At 41.1% G+C, this 26,594-nt stretch overlaps 1 pseudogene; it reads right to left on the reverse strand.

The window, feature by feature from the left end:
* Positions 1-530: 530 nt before the first annotated feature.
* LOC118839118 overlaps positions 531-26,594 on the reverse strand; it is a 45,194-nt pseudogene continuing 19,130 nt past the window's right edge.

Here is a 26,594-nt window from a genome sequence, read left to right on the forward strand (position 1 = left end):
CCAAATACAGATTCATTCACGTACTTCAGGGGAAAAAGCCAGCACCCAGAGGTTCAGAACATTCATTTGGTTCAGGGGAAAACAAACCAGCACCCCGAACCTCAAAACCAAAATACAAACAAATTACAAATATCAACAGACAGACCCAATACAATTCATAGTTACCAACATCTGGGCTCAGCCAGAGAGCAAGGGCTGGCCCAGAGTCATGCTCCCCACTGCTCCCACACCAACCGGAAAAGGAAAGAGAGCTCTTCAAGCTGTCCTCTCCCCTCTTATAGAGTTTTTGACATCATCAAGCGCTGCCTGAATGAGCGGGGCCAATTGGTTCTTGAGTTGGCCCCTCCCTCTAGCATAGACCAGGTTAACACCCAATAGGGCGTGGCTCTGGAGTTAACACCTCCCCTCAGCCAGCCCCATGACTCATCACACAGGAAGTTCTCTGCTCGCAGGCCATGAGTCTCTGGACTTCCTGCCCCAGAAGAAGTCACACAGGAAGTTCTCTGCTCCCAGGTATGGCCCTGCGAGGTTCAATGAGGTAAGCTGAGTCACTCAAAGAAAACAAAGGCCATTCTGGCTATAGAAGGGAGGTTTTCTGGACTCAGGGACTGCACCCTATCCATTGTGCTACCCAGCAGACTAAAACATCATTACAAAAATAAATGTCAAACAGACACCAAAATATTTATACTAGGGTTTTTGTGTCAGCCAACATCATGAGATAAAGTGAGTACCAATCATCTGGGGAATGGTGTAAAAATGCCATGGAATATTTTAGGAGAGCTATGAGAAACTTTAGGATTTCAGAGAAAAATTCAATCCATTTTCAGGGATCCATGCACAGTATACAATTTGTGGTGTCTAAAGAAGTCTGTGCTTCAGAAAGACATCCTCTCACTAATTAGATCTATAAATTTTATCTCCAGCAAGATTTTTCCAATGTTGATGTATGTATGAGCTCCAGGTGAAGTCCCTCCCATAACTGTTGCTTTTATAAAGGTTCTATTTTTAATATTGTGATGTCTACTGAACTCCATCTTCCAGGAAAGGCAGGACCTCATTGAACACATTCATAAGTCTTCTCTCTACAATGAATCCTTGATGCAAAGGAAGAGATGATCTCTGGCTGAAAGCCTTCCCACATTAAGTCTTTATAGGGCTTGTTCCCAAGATGGATTTTCTGATGTCTAAAGGCTCTGTATTCCATGTGGATGTCTTTCCACACTCATGACAGGCAAAATGATTCTATGTCCTATGAATTCTCTGACGAGACATAACAGATGAATTTAGCCTGAAAGCGTTCCCATGTAGATCATACTAATGAGGTGTAACCTCTAGTATGGATTCTCTGATGTTTAGTAAGAAAAGAGTGTGCATTAAAAGGTTTGCCACATTCTAGATACTCATAAGGTTTCTTTCCAATGTGGATCTTTGGATGAAGAGTAAGATAAGGGCAATATTTGAAAGCCTTTCCTTCTTGATTATATTCAAAAGCTTTCTCTTCATTGTGGCTTCTATGATGTTTAACAAGACTGGAGCTCTGTGTGAAAGTTTTTCCATATTTTTCAAATTCTCCCCAGGGAGGACTCTCTGATCTTCTTCAAGAGTGGAGTGCTGTGTAAAAGCCTTTGTACATTTATAACATTCATAAGGTTTCTCTCCAGTGTGGATTTTCTGATGTACAGCAACATTAGAAGTTCCTCTAAAAACTTTTCCAGACTGATTACATTCACAAGCTCTCTCTCCACTATGGCTTCACTGATGTAGAGCAAGTTTAGAGTTTTGTTAGAAAGCTTTTCCACACTGATTACATTAATAAGATATCTCTCCAGTGTGGATTCTCTGATGTACAGCAAAATTGGCCCTTTGTGTGAAAGTCTTTCCACACTGATTACATTCATAAGGTTTTTCTCCAGTGTGGATTCTCTGGTGTACAGCAAGATTAGAGCTCCTTCTAAAAGCCTTACCACACTGCATACATTCATAAGGTTTCTCTCCAGTGTGGATTCTCTGATGTACAGCAAGATCAGAGCTTCTTCTAAAAGCCTTTCCACATTGATTACATTCATAAGGTTTCTCTCCAGTGTGGATTCTCTGATGTAGTGCAAGTTTGTAGTTCAGTCTGAAAGTCTTTCCACATTGATTACATTCAAAAGGTTTCTCTCCAGTGTGGATTCTCTGATGTGCAGCCAGATGGGAGCTCTGTGTGAAAGCCTTTCCACACTGATCACATTCATAAGGTTTCTCTCCTGTGTGGATTCTCTGATGTGCAACAAGATGGGAGCTGCAACTGAAAGCATTTCCACATTGATTACATTCATAAGGTTTCTCTCCAGTGTGGCTTCTCTGATGTACTGCAAGACTGGAACTGAAACTGAAAACCTTTCCACATTGGTTACATTCATAAGGTTTCTCTCCAGTGTGGATTCTCTGATGTAGTGCAAGTTTGTAGTTCAGTCTGAAAGTCTTTCCACATTGATTACATTCAAAAGGTTTCTCTCCAGTGTGGATTCTCTGATGTGCAGCCAGATGGGAGCTCTGTGTGAAAGCCTTTCCACACTGATCACATTCATAAGGTTTCTCTCCTGTGTGGATTCTCTGATGCGCAACAAGATGGGAGCTGCAACTGAAAGCATTTCCACATTGATTGCATTCATAAGGTTTCTCTCCAGTGTGGCTTCTCTGATGTAGAACAAAATGGGCCCTGTGTTTGAAAGCCTTTCCACACTGATTACATTCAAATCTTTTCTCTCCAGTATGGCTTCTTTGATGTTTAGCAAGTTTGGAGTTTACTCTGAAAGCCTTTCCACATTGATTACATTCAAAAGGTTTCTCTCCAGTATGGCTTCTCTGATGTAGAGAAAGTTTGGAGCTCTGCGTGAAAGACTTTTCACATTTATCACATTCATAAGGTTTCTCTCCGGTGTGGATTCTCTCATGTACAGCAAGACTGAAGCTGCAACGGAAAGCCTTTCCACAATGATTACACTCATAAGGTTTCTCTCCAGTGTGGATTCTCTGATGTACAGCAAGGCTGGAGGTACAACGGAAAGCCTTCCCACATTGATTACATTCATAAGGTTTCTCTTCAGTGTGGATTCTCTGATGTTTAGCAAGTCTGGAGTTCAGTCTGAAAGCCTTCCCACATTGATTACATTCATAAGGTTTCTCTCCTGTATGGATTCTCTGATGTAGAGCAAAATGGGCCCTGTGTTTGAAAGCCTTTCCACACTGATTACATTCATAAGGTTTCTCTCCAGTGTGGATTCTCTGATGTTTAGCACGTTTGGAGGTCAGTCTGAAAGCCTTCCCACATTGATTACATTCATAAGGTTTCATTCCAGTGTGGATTCTCTGATGTGCAGTAAGATCAGAATTTCTTCTAAAAGCCTTTCCACATTGATTGCACTCATAAGGTTTCTCTCCAGTGTGGATTCTCTGATGTAGAACAAGGTTGGAGTTCAGTCTGAAAGTCTTTCCACATTGATTACATTCATAAGGTTTCTCTCCAGTGTGGATTCTCTGATGTGTGACAAGATTGGTGCTGCAACTGAAAGCCTTTCCACATTGATTACATTTATAAGGTTTCTCTCCAGTGTGAATTCTCTCGTGTACAGCAAGATCAGAGCTTCTTCTAAAAGTCTTTCCACACTGGTTACATTCATAAGGTTTTTCTCCTGTGTGAATTCTCTGATGTAGAGCAAGTTTATAGTTCAGCCTGAAAGCCTTTCCACATTGATAACATTCATAAGGTTTCTCGCCAGTGTGAATTCTCTGATGGGCAGCAAGATTGGTGCTGCACCGGAAAGCCCTTTCACATTTATCACATTCATAAGGTTTCTCTCCAGTGTGGATTCTCTGATGGGCAGCAAGATTAGAGCTTCTCCTAAAAGTCTTTCCACAATGATTACATTCATAAGGTTTCTCTCCAGTGTGGATTCTCAGATGTACAGCAAGTTTGTAGTTCAGTCTGAAAGCCTTTCCACATTGATCACATTCATAAGGTTTCTCTCCAGTGTGGATTCTCTGATGTAGAGTAAGATGGCTTTTAAATCTGAAAGCATTTCCACACTGATTACATTTATAAGGTTTTTCAGCAGTGTGGATTCTCTGATGTTGAGTAAGTTTGGAACTCTGCATGCAAGCCTTTCCAAATTTATCACATTCATAAGTTTCCTCTCCATTGTGGATTCTCTGATGTACAGCACCACATTCATGATACTCATATGTTTTCTCTGCAGTATAACTTTTTTGATGGTTAATAAGTGATGACTGTTGACTCAAGTCTTTCCCACAATGAAGACAATCATAAGGCTTCTCTCCTATGTGGATTCTGTGAAGTACAGCACAGATTTGTCTCCCAATGAAGTCACAGGGACCATCGCTCATGAAGCTATGCTCATGACTTTGTTCCAAAGAAATGCTTAGTTTTGCAGTAGTCTCTTTCATTTCAGGTCCAATCTCTCCTTCTGCAAGAAAGAAACAATAAAACATAGAGAGACACATGTACACACTTATACAGTTATAATCCCTTCTCTTTACTGGGATAAAGTAAACTACCTGATCTACATCCTATTTCCCAAATCTGAGACAAAAGTCTTCAAAGTTAAATGGACAGAATCAATCATTTGAAATTGCCATTAGCTCTTATCTCCAGGATGCTTGATTTACTAAGAGCTCCACATATAATCACATTGTATCTTCACAACACACCTTTGACAAAGGCAAGCCAAGCATTTTCATTACATTCACAGCTTAGGCCATGAGCTCAGAATGGCTGAGTGACCTTCCCATCATCCCTGCTGCTGAGACTAGAACTGCAACCCTGCAAGTGGGCATGCTCTGTCCATGGTACTAAATGGCCTTTCTCCATTGCATTTTCTTTTGGTTTTGGTTTTGTTTTTGTTTTTAAGAAAAATGGTTTCATTACTTCATGTTGATTTGTTCTGTCTCTCTTTCTCTTTGGTTCTTCCTATTCACTGAGACTCAATAATACTGAAATTAGGATGATTAATAACCCTACACTGCCAACCTTGAGCAACCACCACCCTGATCAGTCAGCAGCCATCAAAATTGAGCCAGAGCCTCTACCAGGAACAAGATTAAGACTCATTGGGGAGAGACAAGAGACATGAAGGTGGACTAAAGGCAGGGATTCACCTAAACACTCCCCAAAACCCCTCCAAATACCTTTTTTTCAGGGGGGAAGTCAGGGCAATTGGGGTTAAGTGACTTGCTCAAGGTCACACAGCTAGTAAGTGTGTCAAGTGTCTGAGGCCAGATTTGAACTCAGGTCCTCCTGATTCCAGAGCTGGTGCTCTACTCCCTGTGCCACCTAGCTGCCCCCCTCCAAATATCTTTAAAAATGACTCTAAACAAATTCTAGAGCAGCAGAACCCACAGAAAGAAAGAATGAAACAAATTGCCTGCCTTTCAAAAAACTTGGAAGTTCAGCAAGGTCTGTTGCACCAGGGTGAGAGAAGAGTGCAGTCCAGGGCAGGCCATGCCAGCACTAACTGGGCCCTAGAAAACTGGGAGCAGGCCTCAAGAAGACTGACTCGCTGGAAGCTGGGGCAGTTTCTAGACTTCTCAGCCCACAGATGCCAAAGACAACTTAGAAGGTCAGCCGGAAAGGTCTGTTGCACCTGGGTGAGAATGGAGCACAGTCCAATGCAGGCCACATCAGCACAGTCTCAGCCCCAGGAAACCAGGAGCAGGCCTTGTGAGTGACTGAATCAGCAGGGGCAGCAGCAAGGGCTGCTTCTGGAGCTCTTAGCACACAGATTGTAAGGGGGTCCAACAACCAGTCAGTAGGAGATTATAGGGGTCTTTTCTGCCAGCACTAAGGTAGGACTCTGTTGCTTTTTCCATACTTGGATTCAGGTCACAGTCCTAGGTGGTTGTCCCAGAGCAAGGAGAAGAACTAGCATAGCAGAGCTTGCAGCAACAGTAGAAGAGGGACCCTCCTCACAGTCCCAGGGCAGAAAAGAGTGTTTGTGGTTGCTCACAGACCAGAGCACAATTCAGGAGAATATTAAAAACTTCTCCTTAGATCACACCACCTTGGAAGAACTGAAAACTTGCAGATCCCTAGAAGTATCTCTGAAAACCACTGCACAAAACCCCTGAAGCTTGGGATGGTGCACCCTCCACCCTGGAATCAGAGCCCTACTTTAACAAAGAGTGAAAAGCAAAAAAAAAAAAAATTGGTTGGGAAAATGAACAAACAAAAAGTTACTATAGTGACAAGGAAGATCAAAACATATACTCGGAAGAAGACAAAAAAGTCACAGCTTCTACATCCAAAGCCCTGAAGAAAAAACATAAATTGGTCTCAGGCCATGGAAGAGTACAAAAAGGATTTTGAAAATCAAGGAAGAGAGGTAGAGGAAAAATTGGGAAGAGAAATGAGAGTGATGCAAGAAAATCATGAAAAATGAGTAAACAGCTTGGTAAAGGAGATACACACACACACACACACACACACACACACACACACACACACACATAAAACTGAAGAAAATAAAACCTTAACAAACAGACTAAGCCAAGCAGTAAAAGGGGGTCCAAAAAGCCAATGAGGAGAAGAATGCCTTAAAAAGCAGAATAGGCTAAATAGAAAAGGAGGTCTAAAAGCTCACTGAAGAAAATAATTCCTTAAAAATTAGAATGGAGCAAATGGAAATGAATGACTTTATGAGAAATCAAGAAATTATAAAACAGAACCAAAAGAATGAAAAAATGGAAGACAATGTGAAATATCTCATTGGAAAAACCATGGACCTGGAAAATAGATCCAGAGATAATATTAAAATCATTGGACTACCTGAAAGCCATGATGAATAAAAGAGCCTAGACATCATCTTTCCACAAATTTTCAAGGAAAACTGCCATGATAGAACCAGAGAGTAAAATAGAAATTCAAAGAATCCACCAATCACCTCCTGAAAGAGATCACAAAATGAAAACACTCGGGAATATTACAGCCAAATTCCAGATCTCCCAGCTCAAGGAGAAGATACTGCAAGCAGCCAGAAAGAAACAATTCAAGTATTGTGAAAACAGTTGGGACAGCATAAGATTTAGCACCTTCTACATTAAAAGATTGGAGGGCTTATAATATGATATTCCAGAGGGCAAAGGAGGTAGGATTACAACCAAGAATCACCTACCCAATGAAACTGAGCATAATATTTCTGTAAAAATATGGACATTGAGTGAGATAGAGTACTTTCAAGCATCCTTAATGAAAATACCAGAGCTGAATAGAAAATCTGACTTTCAAATACAAGACTCAAGAGAAGCATAAAAAGGTAAACAAGAAAGGGAAATCATAAAGGACTTAGTAACTTAGTTTACATTTCTACATGGTAAGAAGGTATTTGTTACTCATAAGACTTTTCTCATTATTAGGGTAATTAGAAGGACTATATACAGACAGAGAGTACAGATATCAGTTGAATACGAAGGGATGATATCTAAAAAGTAAAATTAAGGGGTGATAGAGGAATGTAATGTACTTTGAGAAAGAGAAAGGGAGAGTTAGAATGGAGTAAATTGTGTCACAGAAAAGAGGCAAGAAAAAGCTTTTACAGCGGAGGGGGAGAGGGGAGATAAGGGGGTGTGAATGAACCTTATTCTGATCAGAATTAGCTCAAAGAGGGAATGACATAAACACTTAATTGGGTATAGAAATCTATTTACCCTGCGGGAAAGTAGAAGGGGAAGGGGATGAGATAAGGGAAAGGAGTGACAAAAGGGAGGGAAGATTGGGGGAGGGGATAGTCTGAATCAAAACACTTTTGAGAAGGGAGAGGGTGAAAGGAGACAGAATAGAAATAAATGGTGGAGGGAGAGAAATGAGTAAAATTTATAAAAATAAGAGCCATTCTGCAATTGATAAATGATGAAAGGATAGGATCAGTTTGCAGATGAAATAATCGAAGCAGTCCATAGCCATATGAAAAAATACTCTAACTCACCATTGATTGGCAAAATTCAAACAATTCTGAGGTACCACCTCATACCTATTAGACTGACTAATAGGACGGAAATAGGTAGATGACAAAGGTTGGAGGGGATGTGGGAAAAATGAGATATTAATGCACTACTGGTGGAGTTGTGAACAGATTCGACCACCTGTAATTTGGAACTATGCCCAAAGGACTATAAAACCATGCATATCCTTTGACCTAGCAATACCACTATGAGGTCTGTATCCTAAAAGAGATTAAAAAAAAGGACTGATAAGTACAAAAATATTTGTAGCAGCTCATTTTTCGGTGCAAAGATTTAGAAATTGAGGGGATGCCCATCAATTGAGAAATAGTTGAAGAAGCTGTGGTATGGAATTATGATGGAATACTATTGTATTATAAGAAATGATGGACAGGATGCTCTCAGAAAACCCTGGAAAGACCTCCATGGGCTGATGCAAAGTGAAACACTCTGTGTACAAAGTAACGGCAGTATTGTAAGATGACTGGCTGTGAATGACTTAGCTATCTTTAGCAATACAATGATCCAAGGCAACTCTGACTATCCCCAGAGAAAGAACTGATGGTGTCTGAATAAAACTTGAAGCATCCTTTTTTTTACTTGACTTGATCTGATTTTTTTTTACAACATGCCTAACGCAGATATGTTTTTCATTACTACACAATATCAAACTGCTTGATTTCTCAATGGGGGTGAGGAGTAGAAGGGGGAAAATCTGCAGCTCAAAGTTTTCACAACAAGCGTTAAAAGTTATTTTTATATGTAACTTGGGGAAAATAAAAATAAAAAAAAGATTATGACTCGCTGAAGGCTCAGATGATAGCTTTTACTAGCAATAAAATATTCTTTAATTAAAGTACATTATTTTAGACATAATAGAATTGTACATATAATAGACAACAGTACTTTATAAAGTCAACTTTTATATGCACTGAGAAACCCAAAAATCAGGTGACTGACTTGATTGCAATATTCCGGTTACTGTGGTGCTCTGGAACAGAATCGACGGTATCTCTGAGCTGGGCCAGAAATTTGTCACTCTTGCTTTGATTTTGACTCTTTGCTCCCTAATTCTCCTCTCCTTTTGAAACTGTTACTCCCTCACTCCTCAAGTTCCCTTATATCCCATCGAACTAGATGTCTTTCCATTCCCAAACATTCTCCTTTCCCTGGACCAGCTATGGGTGAGGTTCCTGATCTGTTGCTTTCTTCTCAAACCACCTCCATGTTTGTGGGTCAGGGAGCTCCCTGATGGCAGGGACTGGCTTTTCCCTCCCTATGTATCCCTAAAGCTGAGCACTGTGCCTAGAAAATTGTAGGTGCTTAATCCATGCTTATTGACTGACTGATAGGGTTCACACCAGGCCCCACCCAGCCTCTACCTCACTCCCTGTACTCTGGTCTCTTTCTTAGTTGGCAAATTCAGGTTGTGGCCTTAGCCCTGTTTCTGGCTGTTTCTTGCACCTTATCCCCATATGGACTAATTTTGTCTGGTTCTAACTGTGATGGGACTTGACTAGACCCATAGAGAAAATCACAGAGACATCTTTCTAGGCTCCTAAAGCATCTCATATTATGGAGACCTGGAAATTTCTCCCTCCCCTTTCCTAAAATGAGAGTGGCTGTCACCTCAACGAATCTGGCCAATGATTCTCCAAAAATGGGCCAGAGATTGAGCCTTAGAGATCAGGGGGGTGATAAGGTTTAATGATTTATGTAAATCACAGTCTTGTATTAATTCTAAGTAAGGCAGCAACCTTTGCTACTACTTAGATTCTGCTGAATGGAGAGAGAGAAAATCATAAACCAGGCTTCCTGGGATCACTGCACATCTAGGCTACACAATCTGTGTGGCCCTCATTGTGTCGAGGCTGTCCTTTGACACCTCCCTGACTCCTTTGGGACAGCTAAGTGGTGCAGGGGATAGAGAAGTGGTTAGGAAGACTCAAGTTCAAATCCAGCCTCAGACACTTACTAGTTGTGTGACCCTGGGCAAGTCACTTAGGTCTGTTAGCCTCAGTTTCCTCATCTGTAAAATGAGCCTGAGAAGGAAACGGCAAATCACTTCATTATCTTTGCCAAGAAAACCCCAAATTGGGTCATGAAGAGTCAGAAACAACTGAAATGACTGAAAACCATATAACTGACTCATTATCCCATTCAGCATAGCAGCTTTTCCAATTCTTTTCATTCTTCCCCAACCCTCCTTTATTGCTTGCTCCCGCTGTCCACCCTGCCACTCACCTTCTCAGCAGAGAAATTTGTCTTCTATTTCATTGAAAAAAGTGGGTCCTTATCAAGGGCCATCTTACCCTCGTCATCTCCCATAAATCAGGCGCCATCTTTTCCCTTTCGACCCTGATATCTGATGAAATGATCCTCCCTCTGCTAGTTAATGCAGACTCCCTTTCTTGTGCAAATCATCCCATTCCAGTCTGCCATCTTCCTCAGTGTACTGCCTCTCCAGCATCCCCATTATTATTATTACTAATGACTCCTTCCCTATCGCCACAAATAAAACCATTTCTCTCTAAGGCTGAAAACACAGTCACCTGATTCATTCAACTCTAAGAGATACTTTTCCAATATCTTCCTTCCATTTCTTGGCTAAACAACTGGAGATAAACATTTATAACTGGTGTCTCCAACTCTGTTCCTTTGCTTTCTCTGAAATTCTCTGTAGTGTAGCTCCTAATTTCATTGTTCAACTGTCTCCAAGTTGCTAAATCCACTGGCCCTCTATTCATCCTCATTCTTCTTGACTTCTCAGAAGCTTCTGACACAATCACCCTTATCTCTCTCTCCACCCCTCCTTCTCCTACTCTCTCTCTCTCTCTCTAAATCTCTTTGGGTTTTAGTGACACTCCTCTCCAGCTTCTCCAAAATAAAGTCACTCTCTTTCACCCAGCCCTCCCATCTTCCTACTTTCCTGAGGCTCTCCAAGACATCCTTCCAATACCGCAGACTCAGAAATAAAGTGTCACGCATGCATCATTGACTCTCAAACATTCACAATCATGACCCCCATATTCAATCTGTCGTCAAGTCCTGGGATTGCACTTTGGGAACATCTCTCCCCTACACCCCCTTCTCTCCCAACACTGCCACTGTCTTGGTTCAGGCCCCAGTCATACCTGAGGTCCTGTAAGAACCTGTAGCTTGCTCCAGCTGCCTCAAGTCTCCCCTTACTCCAGTCATCCCTCCACCCACTTGTCAAAGTTCATTTTCCTGAAGTTCCTGACTGACCACGTCAGCATGTACTCAACAACCTCCTGTGGCTCCCTAGCGAAAGGATCAAATACAAAATCCTCTCTAGGGCTGTGAACCACCTACCCCTTCATCATCTACCCCTTTTCTACTCCTCTGATCTCCTTTCACATTATTTTCCCACCAAATTTACTATAATTCAGTGGTGGGGGCATTCCAGGACACTCTATCTCCTGACTCCATGCGCTTTCCTCATGAGCCCCCTGCCTAGAATGCTTCCCTTGCCTTCCCTGAAGCCTGAGCTAGAGCCCACCTTCCACAATAAGTTTTTTCAGTCCTCCATTTTTGCATCTTCCATCTCTAAATAAGCTTCAATTTGTCCTGTCCATGACAGGTTTCTACACTGCTGTTGGCATGTTGTCTGCCCCCCAGCCTGAGCTCCAAGAGAGCAGGGGATATTCCTTATATTTCTTTATACCGCTGGTGCTTAGCAGAGGGCCTGGTGCATAGAAGGCACTTGATAAATGCTCATTGACTTGAAGAAATTCTAAGAAAGAGCCCATATTTAGAAAGCCTAGCCCCTTTTCACACTTTCAGGGGAGGTCCATGCCTTCAGATTCCAAACAATGACTCTTGATAGGATATGAGATTTATCACTAGAAGAGAGCTTTAGGGCCATGGTGTCTAACTCCCTCATTTTACAAATGGAGAAACTGAGACTCAGTGCTTTGGTGACTTGTCCAGGATCCCACTGCTAAAAAGGGTCTCAAAAAGAATTCCAATTCAGGTCTTCCTGCCTCCAAATCTGGCACTTGTTTCACCCCCACTCCTAGAAGCCTCTTGTAATCCCAGCTCTCATAGACCTGCTTTCCCTTCACTCACCTGGACAGCAGCTCCTCAGGCCTTCTTGCTCCAGCAGCCATGGGGCTTCCCTTTCCTCCAAATAAGTGATCAAATCTTCTCTGGGAACTGGCAGCCCTGGGCATGGGGAATCAGGGATGAGGATGGAGAAAAACTTGTAATTTAGGACTCTTTAGGGAAAAGAGTGTGCATACAAAGCTAGAGAAGCACTCCATCATGTTCACACAGATCTGGCTTATTCTCCCATTAATACTTGTAATGCAAGTAACCCAAACAAGGATTTGCCAGATCAGCCTTGAGCTCCTGAAAATTAGACCCTGATGAATCAGCTGTGGCCCTGTCCCCTCCCCGAAATCTATATAAACCTTGGGACTCTTCATTCAGGGAGTCATTGCCTCTGCTGGTGAGATTCTCCTGCTGGGGAACTCAATGAACCTTAGTTTGACCAAATTCTGCTTCTTGGCCAGTCTGTTATTCCTGCATTGACAGGAGCCTGCAAGCAAGGAGCACAACATGGTTCCCAGAAGTCCTGAAGCAAGATTTCCATAGCATTTATTTGGGGAGCTTTGGGGAGAGATGGGAAGATCATGGAGCCAATTTGGAGTCAGAACGTTTGGTCCTGGTACCCCTTCTTCATAGGAGGACGGACTCATTGCAGAGGTTCCATTGTCTAGAAAATAGAGGCAGCTGGTAGTGCAGTGGAGAGAGTCCTGGGCCTGGAGTCAGGAATGCCTGGGGTTAAATCCAGCCTCAGACAGTTACTAGCTGTGTGATCCTAGACAAGTCATTTAACCTCTCTTTGCTTCAGCTTTCTAAAATGTCCAATGGGGATAATAATATCACCCAATGACATCATATTGTAAAGAAGGCACTTAGCACAGCAGCTGGTGAACAGGAATGCTTGTTCCCTCCCTTCCTTTCCCACCTTCTGGGCTGGAATATGGGGCAATGTAAAGGAAGGTGAAGGACAAACATGCCCTACCAGGCACAGCTAGGAGCTGGGAGCTACAAACTGATGCTTCTCACAAAGAAGAGTGTCCTAAATACTTAGCCCTTCCCAAAGAGGAAGGGGGTGCAGGGAAAATCCACCTGATTAGATTTCAGAGATTTGGCAGACAAAATTCGTCTAGGCAGAGGCTGGACCACATGTAGGATTACTTCCACACCTGAGATGCTTCAACACTGATCTGAACTTTGACCTCAAGCTACCCAGAATTGGCAAGAGACAGCTTCAGGGGCAATCAGGAAACCTCCAGCTTCTCTTCACACAATGGACTGACCTTTTATAGGAAAACTAGGCAGCAGGAGAACCCTGTCTCTGGGACACAGGAGACCAGCACTTGTCCCTTTACAGTAATTGATAAATGTTCCAAAGCCAGCTCACTCAGGAATGAAGATACTTCCTTGGATTGCCAACTCAAGAGTAGCCAGGGGAAGTGTCCTTACCCAGGGAGAGCAGGTTCTGGGCATTCTCCAGCATGACCTCCTTGTACAACTCCTTCTGAGGATAGTCCAAGAGGCCCCACTCCTCTGAAGTGAACATCACAGCCACATCCTGGAATGTCACCAACTCCTAAACCATCAAAAGTCACAGGATTTAGAACTGAGACTCCAGAATTCATATAATCTAACCCTCATCAAATCAGAGGAGGAAACAAGCACAGAAAGGTGATCTACCAAAAGGTCATACCCTTGATGAGTGTCAGAGTCAACACTTAAAACCATAGTCATTAAGAACCCAATGGAATACTTAGAAAAGCATTTAATATGGTCAGTCAAAATTAAATTGAGAAATGTCTTACTATGGAATGTATCTGTCTATGGAATCTGGGACAAAGTGTGTGCTTTACCTATGAGGCAGGAGGATCTATGGAGGAGAAAGGGAAAAGATGATGTGAAATTGCTTATCAGAGCTGACAAAAACAATGTTATGAAGAAAATTCTGTGAAGAGTTTGTGAGAAGCTGTCAAGTACAGTCTATTCTGGGGGTAGGAGGGTGGAATTTCTGTGTGATTACAGACAAGAGAGGAAAGAAAAAGAAAACATCTAGTTTATTTCCTGAGAAGCTGAAACAAAGTCTTCTCTAGATAAAACATGAAAAGGATTCATAAGAGATACTAATTACAAACTGGACTGAAGTGAGGGACATGAGACTTTTCAGCTAAGTGAAGGAGACTTATTTATTGTTACATTGAGGGCTTGAGGCTACCCTGGGTATGATGTACCATGGGCAAAACATCTTATGCCTTCACTTTATGATTGCTTTCATTTGTCAATATCATATATTTCTCTATTATAATATTTAATAAAATAACATCACTATGTCAGGGTCAAGGTATAGTGTGTCTGACCACGGGTGATCAAACTGATAGAGCCCAGAAGACTCTACCACAGGTCGAGCAAAAATAGTTAATGGGAACATTTTAAGTGAAGATGGCTCTAAATTTGCACGTCTCACCATTCTTTGGAGTGACTGCAATTCTGCTTTGCTCACACAGCACAGCACATTCTTTGATACAGGTGCGCCGTTCTGGGTGATCTCCCATGTTTCAGAGCTGATCACAGAGTTCTTCCGAGAAACCTTAGGAATATCTTTGTATCCCTTCTGACCACCTTGTGAGCTCCTTCTTTGCATGAGTTCTCCATGAAATAGCCTTTTAGCCAAACGTACTTTTGGCATTTGAACAACATGGCCAGCCCATTAGTGGTAGAGTGTGAATGCTTGGCAATCAAACTTGAGAAATGACCTTAGTGTCCCACATCTTATCCAGCCAGGTGATCGTTAGAATCTTCCTAAGACAATTCAAATGGAAGTGATTCAGTTTCCTGGCATGGCACTGGTACACTGTCCAGCTTTCACAGGCATACAACAATGAGGTCAGCACAATGGCTCTGTAGACCTTCGGTTTGTTGCCCAGTCTAATATCTCTTCTCTCCCACAGTTTCCTTAGGAGCCTCTCAAGCACTGAGTTATCTCTGGCAAAGTAGGTATCAACTGTTAAAATTATTTATCTGAAATAGAAAATAATCTGAGGTACAAAATTTGCTAGTCGATAATGATTTAATTGTAACAGTTGATGGGTTATCTTCAAGTAAGTTCAACCAATCCCTCAGTAATTTGTGACAAAGGAATGATTTAAAGAGCTTATTTTTTATAACAGAAGGAAGAATAAAATCACAGCAATCTTAGGAAACATAATTCAATTGGACAAGGTAAGTCACCTGACAACTTACTCCTGGGTTTTCTTGAACCACATTCATCCTGTGTCTATCAACCTGTCAAAGTAAGATTACCCCAGAAGTCCTTGCTCTGCAACTATTGAGTTTTGCAACCAAAATATTACTTTAAAGGAACCCACCGTTTGAAGAAAGATTGGGAAAGAGGAATTTGTGGTTTGCAGTTAGCAGTCACTCCCCAACCTCCAGCTGACAGAAAGGGAAACCAAATCATAGAAGACTACACTACTTAACTTAGACATCCTCCAGCTGAAGAAGAAATGAAAAGGAGCTAATTCACTAGGACTGGAAAGAGGAACTTAGCCTTCCATCAACCTCCTTTCTCCAGCAGCCAGAAATAGGAATTTAGCTTTTGAAAAGAGTCTTATAATCCAATGATTATTTTAGTCCTACAAAGATATGTGTCTTACTCTAAATTATCTGCTACTAAATGATAAAGTCCTATCAACCTATATACTCACCAAATCTGTAGGTAACCTAGGACTACCTTTTCCCAAAGAAGGGAACTTAATCCTACAAACAAATAATAAAACCCATTCCTCATAAGAACACTAGACAGCATAGTAAAAAATGGAGATTTTTATAAAACAATTAATAATACCTATCTAAAACTGTCAACAAGCATTATCCGTAATGGGAAAACGCTAGAAGCCTTCCCAAAAGTATCAGTGGTGGATCTGGTTATTGTCCTTCACTCTTGAAGTTACAGTATGTCCGACTGTGACTGATCAGACCAATACAAGCTCAGAATGTTCTACCACAGGTCAGGCCCAAATAGTCCATGTGAATATTTGGGTGAATTCTCTAAATGTGTGCATCTTGTGTTTCTTTTAAGCTATTTCAATTCTGCTTTGCTCATAAAGCACAGCTCTTTCTCTGCTAAGGCCATGTTATGCTGGGTGGTCCTGTGCCAGTGTCTCCCATGTCACGCAAACAATTCCAAAGTTCTTAAAAGAGACTTTGAGAGTGTTTTTGTTTTTTTTTTTTTGCTTCTTCTAGGGCCAACTGTATAGTAGTCTTGGCTTCTTCAAAAGCTTTACTCTGCTCACATGCCCAGTAAAATTCATATTTTTTCCTAGTACCTTTATATAAAGGTTTCAAATTCTGTCGTAGATGTGGAATGTGATACCTCCAATACCCAAATAACCTTATAAACTTTTGGGCCTCTTTCTTGTCAGTAGGGAAAGGAAAACCATGAATCTTTTGTCATGCTTGTGGGAGAATCTCTTGCAGCCCCTTATTCCTTTGCATACCTAGAAATTTTATGGTTTGAAGTGGCCTGTGAATCTTTGCAGGGTTAATTTCCCATTCTTTGCTTTTCATATGCTCAATTAAAAGCATCAAACTCTTCTCCATTTCTTTTACATTTTTTCCCTGTATCATAATATCATCTATGTAGTGGGTAAGCTGTATGCCAGGTAGTGCTAATTCATCCAAATGTTCAGCCACAATCCTATGACAAATAGTAGGGCTATGCAGATATCCTTGTGACAAGCAGGTGAAAGTATATCGTCTGCCTTGTCAAGTGAAAGCAAACTGGTCCCATTGTTTAGAATCTATTGGGATAGTAAAGAAAGCATGGGCTAAATTAATAACTCCATATCAAGCCCCATTATATTTCTGGATCCTTTCTATTAAAGAAATAGTATGTAGAATAGCAGCATACAAGGAAGGAGTCACCTCAATCAATTGTCTATAAACCACTATCATTCTCCATGTCCCATCTGACTTTCATACTGGCCAGACAGGATTATTCCAATGAGTGGTTGTAGGGACTAACACTCCTGTCTCAACATATTCCTTTATAGTATTGGTAATTTCATTTTGCCCACTTGGTACATGATACTGTTTTAAAGTAATTACTTCAGAAGTTTCAGGTAAAGTGATTGGGTCCATTTTTATTTTTCCCACTAAAACTGTACTAATTCCTATGTTCCTTACTGGAAATTGGTATCTCCCCTAAGGTAAATTTAGAGTTATAACTCTCAATATATCTATTTCAACGACATATTCAGGAATGGGTACGATGACCATAGTATATTCTTTCTTCGGTAATTGTCCAGTTTTCATCATCAGTTTGATTTGTCTGGCTGATATTTCAGCCCCTCCCAGTCCTGTGATGGTAATAGGAGTTCCATGTTTAAACTTATCAGGGTTTTCATATATAAGCGAGGCCTTTGGCCAGTATCTAATAATGCCCTAGTTACAGTATTTGATCCATTTTTCTAATATACTGTCAAATTGGTATGGGGTCTATAATAGTGTCTGTTTACTTCTTTAATCTGAGTTGGGGCTCGGCCTATTTCCTATTCTCCCTGAAGTTGAGACAAATTTGGATATAATGATTCAGGAGGGTCTGTAGGGGTGGTTCCTACTTCCCTGTTCAGTCTAATGTTAAGTATCTTCTCTCAGCACATCTTATATAGCTCATTAGTTGGAATACTATCTATTCTTCCAAAAGTTATCCCTGCTTTCAATAGAGCAGTAAACAATTCTTTTCTTGTCAATCTATTCTGACTTTGGATCTGCTAGCTATTTACTCTTCTTTCTCAAGGAAATTTATCTTTTCCTCACTCCCTAAATCATTTACCTCCAAAAGAAGGTGCCCTATTTCCCCACTTAGTAGTCAGAATTAGGTGCTTATAAGCAGAAGGAGCCATCTTCACTATGATATTTCTATGAGAAACTACTAAGGAGGTATTGTGATACACATCTGCATCTCCCATCATGATTGCAGTCTTCATTACCTCTTCCTTTAAATTTCTCATACAGTCTCTAAGTGAGTACCAGGGTCTATCTCCATTAGGCCACAGAGAGTCAGTAAGATACTGCCTGCTGCATTCGCTGCAGCTAAAGCTAACAGATTAGTTGCATTGTTAGTTACTTGCATATGGTGATCCCTAAAAGCTTACTGTACAAAAGGATTCTAATACCTATGAATTTCAAATAATCTATGTTATCTATTGATACTCCTCCAGCCCCTTCATCACTGATTCTCACCACCGAAGATACTAACAATTCTTCCAATTTTGGGGTGAACTGACTCAAAATATCTGTGACTACTTGCTGTGTAAAATCCTCAATTATCTCCCTAAACACTGCGTGGACCTCCTGGTTCTCCTACTTTCTTCTTAGCATTGGATGAACGCTTGCATTGGAAGCCTCCTCATCTAACCTTGTTTCATTCTCCTCCTCCTTGCAGGTGTCTGGGCCCCCATCAAGCCCCGCTTGTGAAAGGGCTGCATGTACCTTCCTCTTGCTATTTTTTTTGCTTCTTTTTGAGAGCGAAATTAAGAGCTCTTCTGCCACATAAGCCTTTTCAGCTTGCTCCTCTAAAGGAAAGTTCAAACATTGTAATACAGAGAGTTTCTTGTTCAAACCAGCTGTAACGGCAGTTTAGATTTGAAGATCTTTCCCACACATTAATAGGCCTTGTGAACTGCTTATGTCACAGGAAGCCTAAGTCACATGTGGTGGGAGGAGATTGCTGAAAGGAAAAGGAAAGTAGAATATGCTGAGAGAGCGCAGTTAGAGCTGAGGGAAAGAGCAGATATGTGGTGGCTGTGGGTGAGGTTTTGGGAAGGCCCCAGGAGGGGGGCAGATGGCTTTGCGATGGCAAGGCTCCATGCTGTGATATTGTGTCTAAAGTTCCTTGCTATTATGATAAAGTGGGCCTACTGTTTGTGGGATCTGGTCATCTGGTGTCTGAATAAATGTTTTATGAAATGGAGAGTTTCTATTATTTTGTGATACAGAACTCCATAGGCATAGTCACAATCATTGATGTTGTGTTTACTGCCTTGCTAATACGTTTAGCGCCACGAACAGGATTGTAAGGGATGAGATCTCTACTTGGAGGCAGAAGGGCTTTAGAGAGTGAAATGGCTAACCCAGGATGGCATGAGTTACCTTATTCCTCCCTAGCAAGGGAATGGGCCGAAGGCACCAGTTTGTGTGAGAACTGGGAACAAAAGCTACAGAGGGGAGAACCTAGAGATTTGGAGAGATGTTTGCAAGAAATTAAAGTTAAGACAGGGAGAGAATTGCCAACAGCACTCTCTAGGAAAGGCTGTATTTTACTCACAGAGTACCATGTTATATGTGAAAGAACGGACATACTATTATGAGAGAGAACGCAGACAGTTACCCGAACATCTAGCTCAAATGAGAATCTCAGGTGGCAGAAGAACAGATTGTTGTTAAGGAACTGACTGATTTTGCTGTTAATTTGGATAGAAGAGAGAGGGAGCCAAGGAGGTTCAGCCCAGGTTGAGTCTAGCAGCAAGTCTGGTTGCCATGGTGACAGGGGAAGAGAGTCAGGAGAGAATGATACAATATTAGAAGCTGAGGCACAAAACGGTACTTTGCTGCATGGTGCTCCTCACACAGAGAATGAGACATTGCTAGTCCCATAAAGGAGAAGAGGCAAGAATCCCAAGATAACAGTACAGTGTTCAGCGAGGTTATGGAGGACTTTACACAGCAAGGAATCACAGATATCTTGAGTAGGTTTACCCAAGGAATGGGAGAATGGATGATATCTTGGATTGTGAGAATTAGTGATGAAGGGGCTGCAGGAGTATTGGTGGATAGTGTGGACTGTATGAAATTCATGGATTAGTCAGGATCCTTTTGTACAGCAAGTTTTTAGGGATTATCATCTGCAAGGCGGTAACAGGACAATTAGCATGTTAGCTTTAACCGCAGAGGGATGTAAATGAGAGTGTCCAATGGATTTTATGTGGCCCAGTGTAATTAGACCCTGGTGTTCACTTAGGAATTGTATGAGAAGGTTTAAGGAGGAGGTAATGAAGACTACTATTATGATGGGAAACACAGAAGCATACTATGATACTCCCTTGAGTCTCTCATAGAAATTTGACAGTTAAGACAGCTCCTCCTGCTTATAAGCACCTAATTCTGGTTCTGCTAATTGGGGAGGTAAGGCACCATCTCTGGGAGGTGCTAAATAAGATTTCACAGTTAAGTGACTTAGGAGACTGGGGAAAAGATAAATTTCCTCAAGACAGAAGAGTGAATAGCTACCGGATTCAGTGTTAGAATAGAGTGACAAGAAAAGCAATACTTACTGCTCTATTGAGAGCAGGGGTAGGTTTTGGAATGACAGATGTTATTCTAACTAATGAGCTGTACAAAATGTACCAAGATAAGGGGCTTAATAGACAGAATAGAGAAGTAAGAACTTCTCCTACAAATCTTACAGATCTTGAACCCTTGTATCCAAGTGAGTCACAACTTTAGGGAAACTAGGCAATAGGCTGAACCCCAGCTCAGATTAAAGAAACCCACAGACAGGATTACAGATCCCATATTAATCTATGTATTGCAAAAATGGATCAAATACTATAACTAGGTCATTGATCGATACCAGGGAGGAGGCCACCTTGATTTATGTAAATCCTGACAAGTTCAGGCATGGAGCTCCAATTATCATCACAGGACTAGGAGGGGCTGAAATAGCCAGACAAGTTAAACTGATGATGAAAATTGGACAACTGCCTAAGACAGAATATACCATGGTCATTGTACCCATTCCTGAATGCGTCATTGGAATAGATATATTGAGATGTATGACCTTGAATTTACCTGAAGGGAGATATTAATTTGCAGTAAAGGAAGATACAAATTAATACAGTTTTAGTGGGAAAAAAAAATGGACCCAATCACTTTACCAGTACCTTCTAAAGTAATTGCTTTGAAGCAGTAGGAGGAAGTACACCTCTAGCCAGAATGATGACCCCAAACAGCAAACACATAAGATCTCAAATATTGAATATTGCACTGTGAGGGAAGATGTCCTACCACTGTATCCAGTAATATCTGGTTCAGCAGGGTATGATCTACATTTTTTAGAGGGCTTTTGGTTGGATAGAAAAGAGATAAGAAAAATGTCTACCGAAATATGTATGAGAATCCCTAAGAATCATTTTGGATAGATATTACCTAAATCAGGATTATTAGCTCAAGGAATACATGTATTGGCTGGAGTGATAGATTTGAATTATCAAGGAGAAATTACTGGGACATTCTAGAATTTGGGTGAAGAACCTGTACAGTTTTGTAAAAATGATAGAATAGTTCAAGTGACTATTATTCCTTGTGAAACCATACCCCTTGTGAAGACTGATCCTCCTTCTAAAATAACTATCAGAGGCAAGGAAGGGTTTGGTTCTACTGACAGAATAAAATTAGGAGCTAAAGTATGGGTAAAACAGAAGCCAGACAATGTTCCTAAGTCTGCAGAAGTTATAGCACATGGGAAAGGTAATACTGTAACAGTTGCTTATCCAGGAGAAAATGATTCTGAAACTGTATCTTTGACTCATGTATTCTATAGTGAATGAGGCTATGATTGTTTCCTTCTTTTTTTTTTTTTTTTTTTGGCTTTTCTCTATTAAATTTGTTTCTGAGATTTGTTTCCTGCAGGCTTAGTACCATCCACCTGCAGATGTCTAATCACTTAAGCCAGATGTCACCCTCTGATGTGTTCAGATGTCACTTCTGGACCTGTCAATGACTGTGATGTGTCATCCCTGGACCTGGCATTAACTGAGTTTCAAATGCTAGCTTGTTAAAGAACTGACCTCTCGAATAGGATTCTTTACCTCTTGGGTCAGGGACAGCTCTATGTCTAATTTCAGCAGGAAGAAGCTATGGAGGACAAGACCTTCTCCCCTTATCCCAAGATTTTGAGCCCCATTCATTCGAGGGGGTAACAATGACATTGTTTTATATGCTTATATTATGTTATCCCTGTTATATTCTTGTAAAGTTCTATTGACACCAGTTATCCCAAAACTCCCGTTGCCCCATGTAATGGAAAAGAAAGATCTTGGGGCCAAATGTGATGACAATTTAGATTTGAAGATCTTTCCCACCCATTAATAGGCCATGTGACCTGCTTATATCACAGGAAGCCTAAGTCTCATGTGGTGGGAGGAGCTTGCTGAAAGGAAAAGGTAAGTGTGTCACAGGAAATGCTGAGAGAGAACAGTTAGAGCTAAGGGAAAGAGCAGATATGTGGTGGCTCTGTGTGAGGTTTTAGTAAGGCCCCAGCAGAGGAGCAGATGGTTTTGGGATGGTGAGGCTCCACGCTATGATACTGTGTTTTAAGTTCCTTGCTGTTATGATAAAGTGAGCCTACTTGGTTATGAGATCTGGTCATCTGATGTCTGAATAAATGTTTTACTTCTACCTTCTATATAGAGAGTTTCTATTACTCTGTGATACAGAACTACATAGGCATATTCAATTATCGTCGACATTGTGTTTATTGCCTTGCTAATACATCTGCTAATTCCTTTTCCATCTGAACCCTCTCCTCGAACAACTTGTCTCTGCTTTTTTTGATAACTTGTTAGCAAGGCCCAGCTCTCATGCAAACCAACTAATTCCTTCTCCATCTGAACCCTCTCCTCCAACAACTTAGCTCTGCTTTTACATATAATGTGAGAACTTGTTAGCAAGACCCAGCCTCTCCTACACACCCCTGCCAGTTCTTTCCCCAGTTTCATTGGTATTCCTTGCAAATATTTTTCTAAATCTTTGGGTCCTCCCTTCTGTAGCCACAGTTCCCAATTTTCACAGAGCCCTGTGCTTTCAGCCACTTCTCTTTCCAGGGAGGAATAAGGTAAATCCTCCCATCTTGGGATAACCATTTCCTTCACTAAAGCCTTCCTGCCTCCAAGTAGAGTTCTGATATTTCATGATCCCATCCTCATTGCCAAATGTAATGCCAATGCAATACCCATAGCACCTATGGCTACTATAAATATGCCAGTGTAGCTCTGAATCACAAAATATAAGAGACTCTACATGAAAGACAAAACCAAAATATTTATTCCAATACCAGAAAGCCAAGTCCATCACAGCAACAAAGAAATTCATATACATTATTAATACAGAGGGCACCGACATCCCCAAGCCTTCCCTCTGTTAGGGCCTTCCCACAAACCAAGCTCCCTTAGGCAAAAATGCCCCTCTCATCCATGCTAGCTGCTCCAGTCTCTGACCACCTCCTCTCTCTCCAAGCTGCAACTCCCACCATCTCTCTCTCAGCTCTGACCCACACCAACTTCCTGCTCCACTCCTTCCCACTCCACACACTCAGCAAGCTCCTCCCACCAAAGGCTCATGTGACCCAGAATTCCATGTGATTCAGACAGGTCACATGGGCCTATTAATGGATGGGAAGATCTTCAAATTGTATTACCATTACACCACCATGTGAAAGCTTGCCTTGTGTGAGTTCTCCACATAATAGGCTTTTTTCTGGGCATAGGTTTTGCATTCGAAACACATAACCAGCCCATAACAGATGCATGCTCTGCAACAAAGTATGAATGCTTGGCAATTTAGTTAGAGAAATGACCTCAGTGTCCAGTACCTCATCTTGCCAGGTGATCTTCAGGATCTTCCTAAGACAATTCAAATAGAAGCAAGTCAGTTTCTTGGAATGGTGCTGGTATACAGTGCTGCCTTCATAGGCATTCAACAATGAGATTAGCACAACAGCTCTGTAGACCTTCAGTTTTGTAGTCAATCTAATACCTCTTCTCTCTCATACTTTCCTTCAGAGCCTCCCAAACACTGAGTTAGCTCTGGCAATGCCTGCATCAACTTCATTATCAATATGTAGACTCCCAATGTAAGTGAACCTATCCATGGCATTTAAAACTTCTCCATTTGCTGTAACTGATGGTTCCATGTATGGATGGTGTGGTGGTGGATGATGGAGTACCTGTGTTTTCTTGGTGTTAACTGTTAGGCCAAAATTAGTGCGATGAGCAGAGAATTGATCCATACTTTGCTTCAGATGCTGCATTAAGTGCACAATCATCTGCAAACAAAAAATCATGCACCAACACTCCTGCCACTTTAGTCTTGGTTTATAGCCTTTTCAAGTTGAAGAATTTATCCTCAGTATGGTAGCCAACCTTGATGCCATGCTAATCCTCAATGAAGGTGTTTGATATGACTGAAAACATGAAAACGTCACGCTAAAAAGCATGAGAGCAAGAACACAGCTTTGTTTCACTCAAATGGTAATGAGGAAAGCTATACACCAAATGTTTGAAAACTGCCCACTCTTTTTCTGCTCCACTGTTACCAACCGTGTGTTGGTTTAACTTTACCTCCAAGTTTGCAACAAACTATTCCTCTTTAGAGAAGAGCACTAATTTGTTGACATTAATTTCTTCTAACAGTCATTTTGCATGGGGGCAACCACTTTTGTTGAATGTGAATATTTAACTTGGATAGGATAAATCACAAGGGACTTACTAAAGCTGAACTATTTGGTTTACATTCCTACATGGAAAGATGATGTGTGTGATTGATGAGACCTCAATATCATAGTAGCTGAAAGGAATAGGCATATATATGTATATACTTATATATACATATGTGTGTGTCTATGTATGTATATATGTAGGTGTATATATATATATACATACACACACAGAGGGCACAAGGTGAGTTGAATATGAAGGGATGATAACTAAAAAAATAAAATCAAATTAAGAGATAAGAGAGGAATATATTGAGAGAGGGAAAAAGGGAGAGATAGAATGGGGTAAATTTTATCTCGCATAAAAGTGGCAGGAAAAAGTGTTTCTCTAGGAAGGGAAGAGGGGGCAGGTGAGGGGGAATGAATAAATCTTGCTCTCATTGGATTTGACCTGAGGAGGGAATACCATACACACTCAATTGGGTATCTTACCCCACAAGAAGGAGGAAGAAGATAAAAAAGGGGGGGCGATAGAAGGGAGGGCAGACAGGGGGAGAAGGTAATCAAAAACAAACACTTTCAAAAAGGGACAGGGTCAAGGGAGAAAATTCAATAAAGGGGGATAGGGTAGGAAGGAGCAAAACATAGTTAATCTTTCACAACATGAGTATTGTGGAAGGGTTTTACATAATGATACGCATGTGGCCTATGTTGAATTGCTTGCCTTCTTAGGGAGGGTGGGCAGGGAGGGAAGAGGGAAGAGAATTTGGAACTCAAAATTTTAAAAACAGACGTTCAAAAACAACAACAAAAAAAAAAGTTTTTGCATGCAACTAGGAAATAAGATACACAGGCAATGGGGCATAGAAATTTATCTTGCCCTACAAGAGAAGAAGGGAAAGTGGGATGGGAGGGGAGTGGGGTGACAGATGGGAAGGCTGACTAGGGAAAGGGGCAACCAGAATATATGCCATCTTGGAGTGGGCGGGAGGATAGAAATGGGGAGAAAATTTGTAATTCAAACACTTGTGAAAATCAATGCTGAAAACTAAATATAATAAATAAATTAAATTTTAAAAAAAGACATAATAGAAAAAAAAAAACATCGCTGCTATCCAGTTGCAAGTTCCCTAAGAAACTTCACCTGCTTCTACTGGCATCACAATAAACTTTGCCACTTGATTGGGAAAAAAAATTATTTAATTTCTAATTAATTTTAATCTATGTTTCCATGGCCCTTTATTAAAAATACCTTTTATTATATTATGATCTGAAAGGGATCCATTTAATATGTCTGCTTTTCTGAATTTGGTTGTGAGGTTTTTATGTTCCAATATATGATCAATTGCTGTGAAGGTGCTATGTACAACTGAGAAAAAATATACTCCTTTTTATTTCCAATCAGTTTTCTCCAGAGGTCTTTAATATACCCAACTTTACTGAAATTCTATTCATCTCCTTAATTTCTCTGTTGTTTATTTTATGGTCAGATTTTTCTAGTTCAGATAGGGGAAATTTGAAGTCCCCCACTAAAATAGTTTTAATGTCTATTTCTTTATTTAACTCATTTAACTTTTTCTTTAAGAATTTGGATTCCTTGGGATTGTAATTAGTACTGCTTCCCAGGGTCCCCCCTCCCTTGGGACCTGAAGTGAAACTTCACCTTGGGGTTTATTCTTCCTCTTGACTGAAAGTACTGCTCTCTTCTTGAACTATTGATGGAATCCTAATAAAGCTGCACCCAGCCCCAATATTCTAACTTCTTTACAGGCCCCACTGAACAGGAGGCCCACTGCCCCTACCTAGCCACTCCCCCCAGGCACACACTCAATATCCTAACTTCTTCATACATGCCTCACTGCTCACTAGAACAGGTGTGACCATGAACTCATAGTTCTCACATGTCCATGTGATGGGATCCCAGCCACTGCCTCTAGCTAGGCACTGCCCCCAGACCCCTTCTTAATATTTCCCATAGAAACAGCAGGCATGTCCATACACTCAACCACAATCACAACCATCTAGCCTTAGACAGGACCAC

The sequence above is a fragment of the Trichosurus vulpecula genome, chromosome 2, assembly GCF_011100635.1.
Source record: "Trichosurus vulpecula isolate mTriVul1 chromosome 2, mTriVul1.pri, whole genome shotgun sequence".
Lineage (NCBI taxonomy): Eukaryota > Metazoa > Chordata > Mammalia > Diprotodontia > Phalangeridae > Trichosurus > Trichosurus vulpecula.